Here is an 11088-nt window from a genome sequence, read left to right as displayed (position 1 = left end):
TGCTGGACAGTGCTGGGGTGGACAGGGCTGGGCTGGACAGTGCTGGGATGGACAGGGTTGGACTGGACAGGGCTGGGCTGGGCTGGGCAGGGCTGGACAGGGCTAGACAGGGCTGAGCAGGGCTGGACAGAACTGGACAGGGCTGGACAGGGCTGGGCTGGACAGGACAGGACTGGGCAGGGCTAGGCAGGACAGAAGTGGGCAGGACAGGGCTGGACAGGGCAGGGCTGGACAGGACAGGGCTGGGCTAGCCATGCCGGACGGGGTTTCCCCCGGCGATACGGGCAGCGGCCACCGCCCCGTGCCGTGGGCGGTGCCGGAGCCCGCGGGGCGGCCCCATCTCCCCGTAGGCCGAGGGAGGGAGAGGTCCCGCTGCCCTGAGGTGTCGCTGAGCCGCCCCGCTGCCCCCGCACCTCCTCACAGCGCCCCGGGAGCCGCCCGCCGCCAAGGTAAGCAGGGCAGGGAGGGCAGGGGTAGCGGGGAAGGGTTAGCGGAGAAGGGAGGGCAGGGTTAGCCGGACGCCCTGCGGCTCCCGGTGCCAGCCCGGACCCGCCGGGCAGGGTGAGGTGCCCGGCGGTGGCGGGGCGAGTGTGCGGTGTCGAGCTCGCCGCCGGGAGGGGTCCGGCCGGCAAACACCAGTGCTGGGGTGGCGAGGTGCGGTAGACCTCCCTCGGGGCACGGCTGGTGGTGCCCCCGGGGGGCGGCAATCCGCAGAAGGGCTGTGTGTGAGCCCCACACAACGACTTCGGGACACGGACCTTCCGACGGCACACGTGGCCTCGGTGGCCAGAGATAGGATCGTGGAGCTTCGTCTTCGTGGTGCTGGGTCCCGGTGCTGGTTGTTTTCCTCGGGAAGGTTACGCTCTGTCAGACCTTCCCTGTGCCCGGCCCTGGGGGAGCGAGGAGGAGGTGGATCAGTGGCAGGGAGGGCTGGCGGAGCTCCCGCCGGGTGTGCCGAGGGACGCGCAGTGCCCTGTCCCGGGTGAGGGAGATGAAGGCTGGCGAAAGAAAATTGCAGACCAAGCGGCCAGAGAATACGCCGTGTGAGTGTGCGAATCTGTCAGTCTTAAACTCAGCATGTAAGAAGGTGGTGCGGTTGTGGCAAAAGAGCCTCTGCAGACTTGCCAGAAAGTTTACATCGCTCTGCCCATGGTGTATTTGGCCCGTGGTTTAGGGAAACGTCGCCTGAGTTTGAGCAGCTCCATCGCGCATGACACACTCAGCTAAAGACCAAAGAGAAGTAGCTGAAACGCAGTCTGCACAAGCTTGGGGTGGTTTTTCAGTTAAATCCATTCATTGTCACACTGGGAAGATGTGTCCAGTTGTGTCTTTTAGGCAGCATATGATCCAGCCTGTCCTAACTCTCATTAATAATTTGATGCAGGAATACAGCTTACAAACTACACAGGGTTTCACCAGTTACCAGCTTAACTTTTTGAAGTCACTGTCTGCCCCTGATTACTCTGATTATGTGCTGAGTATGGCTCCAGCTTGACTCTGCCCCTCAGAACTTCGGAAAATTTGGCAGTCATTGTTCCACTTTGGTTTTAGTTCTTCTTTATGAATTATATGACATTCATGGTTTGTCATCTCTTCCAAACCTGCCTCTAAAAAGTACTCATTTCACATATGACTCTGCTGATGTTGCTGTTAGTTATTCTGCTGCTGCACATCAGTGGTGTAAATGTAGTCAGGACTTCATTTAATCCATTTAGTTAATTAGAGACAAATAGGTAAGCCTCAGTGCTGCAGAGGACTGTTCTACTTGTGTACCCTACTATCATTTGTCTTCACTAACTTTACAATTATTTTTTTCCTGGTAACTTTGTAAAGAATGAGAATTTAGGTTAAAATTGGATGTCTAAAACAGAATATTTAGCTTTATTTAGCTTTTTACTGAACCTCTTTTGTTCTGTTTTCCCATGAGAGTTTTCGAAGGAGACTATTGTATTGAGTTGTGCTTCATGTTCTGTGCAAGCATTACTTAAAAATGGAGATAACTTTGTTTGAAATACGGCTTACAAATGTCTTTGGGAGGTTGAATCAATGGAGCATTACAGATAGCTGAGTGATCCTTGTTTTATATTCTCAGAAAATTGTGATCTATCTGGGAACACACATAACTGGAAAAATATACTGTCTCTGAAAGGGTACTTTTAATTATTCCCTGTGTCTTCTCTTTCTTCTATAAATACCTCCTGTGGGTACTACAGACTGTTCTGGTGTTTGGAGGCAAAATTACTGAAGGTTCAAAGTAATTACTGAGCGAATTGTGTTTTAATTGTTCATGCTGGAATTTGTGGTTATCAGATGTGGAGTATCTTCAAGCATGGTATATGATGCCTTTGAAGGGCTTGCTTGTTATTAAATGTATTTATTACAGCTAAGTTTGATTTTTAGAGATCAAAAGTCACTATACTTGAGCACTATAGTAGATCACATGCTGTAACTCATGTACCTGTAAATCAGGCAGAAAATTTGATCTTTTTTGTAATTTATTAAGAGACTAACACATTTGGTTTCTTTACACAGCAGTTGGCACAAAAGGGGCAACAGATGAGCAAAAGGGCCTGTTGGATGTTGGAACAGTTTAACTCAGTACTGTGGCCCAAGATTTCTTAGGTAGTAAAAAAAAAATACCTGAACCATGGAGTTTTGGCTTTTTTGTGTTTCTCCTTTCCTGTTAGAATAAATGTCTTAGAGCAGTAAGAGGAAAAAGGGGCAGAAAGTTTTCCTTCCCTTGCTCTGCCGTAAGTTGTGAAGGGAGAGGTAGGACTTGAGCAACCTGTGAATGGAGAAATCAGCTATTGCATCTTTTTGGCCCTGTAAAATGTCTGAGAAAACTACCAGTCTGGAGTACTCTTGCAGCTGAGAGAAGGGGTTGCCTTGTTCAAGAGAGGACTTGTCTTTTTTGTAGATTCATGAATGTTTGACCATTGAGAAGATGATCTGGAAACGTGAATTTTCTTAAAAGCACATTTCTGTTTCTCAGGTTGCTTTACAGGAATGTAGCTGAATTTAGGTTTTCTGCATTTCATTCAGATAACAAGGCCCTTATTCTTTCTCCCTCTCTCTGCAAACTACATTTATTTTTTTTCCCACAGACCATTTTTTCATCTTTGGCTACAATGTCTTGACTCATTTTGTTGTAGGCCTGTCTGAGCTGTTGTGATAATGACTTCACGTGAACAGGTGCTAATGTGGGGTGAAAGTGAAAATAAGACCTCTTATTTGCCTGCAGCAATGTGGAAGCGTTAGCTTATTTCCTTTGGGAGGTCTCTAGTGACAGTGGTAACTTGTATCCATGCACACATTCTAAAGCACTTCTTGGCCTCCATAGGCACCCAAATTTAGACACTAGCATTTTAGTCACCTGAGGTTCTGAGTCAACTTTACAATCTCTTAGAGAGATAGATACTGCTAAAACTTGGTTCAGCAGCCCGGTTTTAGACAGCTAGTACACTCTATAAAATTGCCTTTCTTTCCCTTCATTGTTTAAAAAGAGCCTGGATGAGCAGGTCAGATGAGGATGTCATGGAAACCCCACCATATCTCTTCTCATGATCCATGATACAGTAAAATGGTTTTTGGAAAAGCAGGCATTTTAGGCAGCTTTTCTTATCATCCAGCCTATAGATCCATGGCTACCCTAGATAAATTAACAGTATGACTGCCAGTGTAGAAGCTGTTTGTTGCACTGTGAAAGACAGAAACTGGGTGCCACGTTCTTCTTAACTTTCTGTAGGAGGCTTTTGACATCAGCATATTATGAGCATGTGTTCCTCACCACCCCTCAGTATTATTTCATAGCATTGCTCCTGGGCTTTGAATGAAAAGGAAACATAGATGACTTTGATCTGACTTACAACTTCGCTGTGTGAATTCACAAAATAGTTTGGTAATGATTGTTTAAAAAGTTAAAGCCTGTCATTAGTTTCAATGGCTTATTCCAGTAAAGTGACCTTTTAGATCTGTGGCTAGCTATTTGCACTCAAATTTTTTTGCTACCAGGAGCTACACCAGCCTGCACACACCATTTGTTCTTGTTGAACATTGATCCAGCATGCTATGAGTTTAGGGTCAAATAAATTAGGGCTAAAGTAATTAGAAGTACTAGGAGTATTTTCAGAATTAGATACATTATGAGTCCTAGAAGGAAAAGAAGATTCAGTATATACTAAATGAATTTTTCTGTGCTATGCTGTTTAGAAATGGATACAGAGGTATTTCTGATAGAGGTTTTACGTTGGATATATCTCAGTCCATTTTCAATTTTGCTTTCACTCTGTTTGCGGATGTAAAAGTGTAACATGTGACATTAATATTAAAGAATAAAACTGTGTATCTGCTATCAGTGATGAGCAGACCCTGCATGGCTGGTGCCACTAACAGCGGAAAGTCCTCAGATGTCCTCAGTCAATCCAACTGCTATAATAAAAATTCAAGTGAAAATCATGTCATTGTATCTTCACCCAGCAGGGAGAGTGGGGTATGTGTGGGGAGCAAATCCGCTTCTAGCAAAATTGCTGGTCCATCAAGCACAGAGAGACCAGCTAGGTGCCAAAATCATAGAGGCACTCACTGGATGCTTTTGCTGATAAAAATTGAAATTTACCTTCTGAGTCCCCAGTTTTAGGCAAAATGATGTGTCTGCCTCAAAGGCAACTTACAGGAGAGCAGGGAAGTTCAACAGAATTGTCAGTTAACCTGTTGACATCAAGTTCATATTGGCAGCAAATGTGAACTTCTTCAGTGGCCTTAGTTGATCTATTTTGGTACTCTCACTACATCTTCAGGTAACCCTGACTGCATACACATGATTACTTTTCTTCTGCCTCAGAGCAAGATTTGGATGTACTTTTGAAGGTTTTTCTAGTACTTTCTAACAGTACTAAAAGCCCCCATTCCCTTACTAGCTGTAGTCATTTCACTGAAGCACAGAAATACGAAGGATGTATCAGCCCAAAAAGCATTTTTGAAAGATGATGTGTTTTTTTCTCTCTGTGAATTAAAAAAGAAATGCCTTTATTAATGGTCAAGTATAGATTTCTGTTCACTGTGCTTTTTGATGAAATCCTGTATTTGAAAGGTCTGCTGTACATGTGGCTTGGAGGGCTTAAGTTTCTGAGATAGCCTTGAGCAAGCGAGAATATGGGCCAAAAACATGAACACGGATAACATTCCCAAATACTTGTAGTTGCAACTTAGTTTAGTACCTTGCTGCCCACATCCTCATAACTGAGGGGAAGCTGACAGACCTAATGTTTGAGAGAGCAAATACAAGTGAACGAGTGTTTTTGGGTGCCAGTCCTAGGAAGAGATTCAGCATAAACGTAACTGCAGTTCTGTCCAATGGGTGCCATATTCTTGCAAGAAATGCAGCAAAACCTTTCATATCTGTCACTAGATTGACCTCTTTTGTCTCCCATATGTCATGATGGAGTTGCTGTGAACAGATCAGTTGTTCCATCCTTCTCCACTTATAAGGAAAAAAAGAGAGGGAAGCAGTGACATTTCCTTCCTGTGGAAAACCTTAGAGAAATGGAAGAATGGAAATGGAAATGTCACAAGGTTCTTCTCCTCTTGCTGCATTTTTTAGTTGCTTCCTTTGTGCTGTTCAGGGCTTTCTGGGTTATGACAAAGCAACCACAGTCGTACCAGTGTAACATTTCATCTGTGGTGACTCCAGTCTTCTACTTTCCTTACAGATTTTCTTCTGAAACTGGTTTCTTAAAGCTGCTCTTGATACCTGTGTGTTATATAGACTGAAAGAAACAGCTTTGCTAGGTGAAAAGTTAATAGTGGACCTTGAAATTGTACCTGACTCTTCAGTCAGTAGTAAAGCTGACAAAAAGGTTTATAAAAAAAGCAAAAACTTCATTTCATTTTTCTACTGTTTCTACTGTTAGTTTTCCCATGTGGTACTGAGCATTGTACTTTGGTGAAATGTCTGTAAATTCATATTACAGCATTACTTGCTTTATTTGATTTTAATATATGACCTGTTTGCGAAACAAACAGTTGGGTTTGATAAAATTTTCACAGATTTGCTTTCACCATTTTGCTTCACTCTTACCTGTTAGAGCATTTTATGCTACTGTGTTTTGCTCTTCCAGTGTTCTGTTCCCGTACCATGTGTGCCCTCTCTTAAGCATTTCTGGCACTAGTAAGAACATCTGATTGTAGGAGATAAGATGGTGATTTAGAGCTTTTGGCAGTGACTAGAGCATAGGAATAAGTTATTTGTATGGGGAGACAGTTGTGTCATAGACTCCTATGGCATTTCTTGTGCTTGTCCAGTGGCTCATTGTGGGAGGGCATGAATACTGGAAAAGATGAGACATTGACTATCTAACATAGCAGTTCATGCACCCAAATTTGGTACTCTAACTTTGCTTTCCTTTTTTTCCCCGTCTTCCTAAGTTTGTGCTATTATTTTCATTACTCCACACTCAACATCTCTTGATTCTGTAGGGAATTGAGGAGAGAAAGGATTTTCCTCCATTTTAGACCTTTCTTTACTTTCCTCTCCCATCTGTGGGCGTCCTTGTCTACTATTTTCCACTTCTTAGACAATCTATTAGTGTGGGATCAACCCACTTCATGAATTATGAAGCAAATGTCAAAAATCTTCATTTAACAGAGAGCCACAAGACACACTTCCCATAGCTCAGTGACATTAGGCTAAGGGAATGCTGGGAATAGTTCAGAAGTAGCAGATCTACTGTTAATAATTGCACTCCTGTCATTTGCTGGCAATTTTTTAAAGTTGCAAACAGTCTCTTGTCATGCAAGTCCTGTACAGCAATGTTGGGTAACAGGAAAAAAAACAGGAAGGGAAACCTCAGACCAGTGTCAACAAGCTACATATTATGGGAAGGAATGGCGAAACTGAATAAATTTGTGCTACTCAGGCTTACATTACCCTTTCACTAATCTGCTCCCCCATCATGGCAGGGAATGGGAGGAACCTTCATGTTAAGATGAGTTACCATCTTTCCTGGTAACTCATATACCTGAAGTTGTTTATACCTGAGAAGACCTGGGGCAGACACGTTATCAACACAATATGAATGAGCTTGGATGAGCTGGTGGTTCATGAGCTCAGTGTCCATACTGCCATCCATCTTTGTCTTTCCTTCCTCTCCTTCCCTCTCCCTCCCTCCCATTGTAGGAAACCTAGTTAGATCTATTTCAGACCTGCAGTCAATTTGGCCATGAAGTTGTCTGCAGCAGTGGCAAATATCACATACTTCAGAAGGAGGTACAAGAAATCTTGTGCTGGAAGGTATGGCATAACCTGTCTTATCATAAAAGCTTTTCCAAATTGGTGGAGCCTTTATTTTAGGTCTTGAAACATGAGGTTCATCATCCTTGCCTGAAGCTCTCTGCAGCAGTAACACTTCTGGCTTGTAGCGAAAACCAGTTTTCTTATTCACCAGTTGTGATGAGTTTCACAGTTACCCTGTGCATGTTGCCCAGGAACAGTTGTGTATACTTTCATTTACTATCCCATTGATTTTTTCTTATAAGGATGAAATGATGCCTCAGTAATTTTCCTCTAGGTTCTGATGCAATTTTTTATACTCTAGTTTCATATCTGTTTCTTGTGACAGTTACTCTCCAGCTTCGTTCTCTGTGGTGGGACTTCTGCCACTTTCATCATGCTTCTCTAATTTTCTTCTTTTTCTCTGTATTTGATATGGAATGTTCTACTTTGCATCATGTGTAATATGTAAGGGTGAATCTCTGATCTGAGCAACTTAATCACTGGGCTACTGATGGGGCTCTAGTGAAAGATTTCTTCATTCCACTCCAGAAAGTATTTAAGAATTAAGTAATAACATGAAGTTGCAGTGCTGTTGTCACCTGAATAGTCAAACATCTAGTGTTCATTTTGATGGACTTGGTACTCTGACACACACTGTAGTGCAGGGTCTAGGAGCTGAGGTGTGCTTTTGGTCTTCCTGTGTGACTTGTCAAAACATACTTCCTGTATTTTTATCTTTACTATTTGCATATGAATTTAATGAGTGTGTCACCGTTCCCCACATCACTAAGTGGACTGGTTCCTGATACTGTTCATAGCATGAATCTGTCGTAAGTCTTTATGCACTGACAACAGGCCATTCCTCATTCCCATTTTTGTTTGTAGCCCTTAGGTTGGTTGAACTGCGTCTGCTCAAGCGAGACCGAGTTGCAAAGATGATAATCTTGTGTGCAGAACTGTTGGCGTTTCCTGTGAAGTATTTCACACAGGCTTTGAGCTTGTTTTCTAACTTCAAGGGCAGAAGCCTTTCACCATGTGACTTAGATGGCTCTTCCGGTGAAAGGGACGAGCTTTCAGTATTTCTCAGAGCTACCAGATACTAACAGTTCAAACTTGGCTTATATCGTACCATGTCTGGGGGAGGATTGTGTATACATATGATCACTTTGTCAGATTTCATTATATTTTTAAATAGTTCCTTTTTTTTCAAGTAGGGTGAATTTTGTGCTGTTGTTTTATTCCCTATTCTGTTAGTTTCCTGTCAAGTGTTAGAGTCTATCAAACAATTCAATTTCCTATGTATTTTTTTCAGACATAGTGCCATTGTGTTATGTAAGTGTGCAGATCATAAAAATTTCTTCATTCTTATAAAGTTATTTTTATTATTCCCTCTGATATTTTAACTAATCAAAATGTATGTAACCATGCAGAAGTCACATCCTGATTATAATTACAGAGTGCGTATTATAGACCTGAAAATGCCATTCCTGCTCCACCTGTCAGTGCATGACACTAAATAACAGATGAGGTTCTGGTTAACCCAGGTAGGATTGTGCAGCTTGACACTGAGTGCAAGGAGTGCTTCTCCATTCTTGTATCTGAGCAAGGAATTTCTCAGTGTTTTTCTTTGGTGCCTTTGAATACTGGACCATCCCCATGGAAAGACAGTTTTTACTGTCAGTAAAGTACATTGCTCCTTGCAAGCACAAGTCAGAACAAGTATAGTTTCCCATCCATCTCTGTGAGTTAACTTTCTGTGTGTCTGCTACATTTCTGTGGTGTTAGAAGTGCAAGAACTTGACTGCAACTTCCTAGTCCATAGCTCAAAAATGTAGAAATTTACATCTCAATTTCAAAATAAGCATATATAGGGAGTAGATATTTAGGACAGGGAAGATTTGTGGGGTTCTGGTGTCTGATTTTGAAATAGAGTGCACTGGAGTTTTGCACTGTCATCCAGGGCAAGAGGGCTGGTTTTGGGGAAAGCAAATGGTTGGTGCACCTGAGTGGGTGGGTGCAAGTAGGTCTTGCAGAGAATTGCAACAAAACGGGTGACAGAAAAAAGACAAGACACTAACAGTTAAGGAGAAGTAGGAGCAAATACACAGAAACCATATTCTTTGATAAGCTGAATTACAAAGATGATGGAAGTACAAACAGTACAGCAAAATACAAAAGTTCTGCTATTCATGTCTCTTAATTTATATATTAATTCTTTTTATTAGTAAGGAGGTTGCTAAGTCTGAAATTGAGAAGGTAAAAATTAATAGATTTATCCAGTCTGAAGGACTTCTGGTAAGTGATGGGGTGAACTGATGAGTCAAAATACAATGAGTCAATACTTATGTATTGACTTTTGGGGGTTTAATAAATTGACAGGAAGCTCAACATGAGCCAACAGTGTGCCCAGGTGGCCAAGAAGGCCAGTGGGATCCTGTCCTGGATCAAAAATACCGTGGCCAGCAGGACCAGGGAAGTGATCCTTCCCCTGTACTCTGCCTTGGTGAGGCCACACCTTGAGTATTGTGTTCAGGAAAGATACTGAGGTGTTGGAGCGAGTCCAGAGAAGAGCAACAAGGCTGGTGAAGGGACTGGAGCACAAGTCCTATGGGGAGAGGCTGAGAGAGCTGGGGTTGTTTAGCCTGGAGAAGAGGAGGCTCAGGGGTGACCTCATCACTGTCTAGAACTACCTGAAGGGAAGTTCTAGCCAGGTGGGGGTTGGTCTCTTCTCCCAGGCACTCAGCAATAGGACAAGGGGGAACGGGCTCAAGCTCTGCCAGGGGAAATTTAAGTTGGAGATCAGAAAAAAATTCAGAGAGAATAATCAGGCGTTGGAATGACCTGCCCAGAGAGGTGGTGGATTCTCCATCCCTGGAGGTTTTTAAACTGAGATTGGATGTGGCACTGAGTTCCATGATCTGGTAAAGGGACTGGAGTTGGACCAAGGGTTGGACTTGATGATCTCAGAGGTCTTTTCCAACCCAATTGATTCTATGATTCTATGATTCTATAAACTAAATAGTGAGACTTGGTGGTTAGAATAGCAAGCTGAAGAGAGAAAATGTCCCAACCTCTTAGTAGATACACAGTATGAGAAAGGTGAGAGTATTAAGAAAAATAAATGATAAAAAAAAATTTTTGAGACCTTGGTGGAGATTGGAGAATGGGAAATAAAAGACAAGGAATACCTTTAACTGTATGGTTGGTGTTATTTCAGAGAGATATCAGTTTGAAAATCAATCTCTTTAAAAGTATGTTAGGTTTAACATATGTGCCTTCCCACAAGGCCCTCCTTAGCATATTTATTCGTGACAACCTTGATTTCCTCATTTTATTTCAATTCTGATTTTTATTCTGCACAAAATCTTAGGTATAATCTGGAAAACTTACTGTAAAAGTACTGTTCTGGATTTTTTTCCTCTTCAGTCTGTTGTAGTAGATAGTGATTTTCAGAGTTCCTAATATTAGTACTAAATAGAGAAAAACATGACAGAAAAGTTACTGTGAGGAGGGCTGAATATTGTGTCCAGTGTTGGTCACCACAATACAAGAAAGATATTAAGCTCAGAGCATCCAAAGGAGTGCTGAGAAGATGGTGAAGGGCCTTGAGGTGAAGCCATGTGAGGAGCGGCTCAGGGCACTTGGTGTGTTCAGCCTGGAGAAGAGGAGACTGAGGGGAGACCTCACTGCAGGCACAACTCCTTGTGAGAGGAAGAGGAGGGGCAGGCACTGAGCTCTTTTCTGTGGTGAACAGTGACAGGACCTGAGGTAATGGCCTGAAGTTAAGTTGTGTCAGAGGTTTGGGTTGGATATTAGAA

At 42.8% G+C, this 11088-nt stretch overlaps 1 protein-coding gene across 1 annotated transcript in view; it reads left to right on the top strand.

The window, feature by feature from the left end:
• Positions 1-345: 345 nt before the first annotated feature.
• The window catches only part of APBB1IP (amyloid beta precursor protein binding family B member 1 interacting protein), a 61673-nt gene continuing 50930 nt past the window's right edge, over positions 346-11088 (top strand). The window contains exon 1 of the mRNA XM_071560090.1: positions 346-449. The gene's annotated coding sequence lies outside the window, so the exon portion shown is untranslated. The remainder of the gene's footprint in view (positions 450-11088) is intronic.

This window comes from Pithys albifrons, chromosome 7 (genome assembly GCF_047495875.1).
Source record: "Pithys albifrons albifrons isolate INPA30051 chromosome 7, PitAlb_v1, whole genome shotgun sequence".
NCBI lineage: Eukaryota > Metazoa > Chordata > Aves > Passeriformes > Thamnophilidae > Pithys > Pithys albifrons.
Note: the sequence above shows the minus strand (reverse complement) of the source record. Positions and strands in the feature narration are given on the sequence as shown.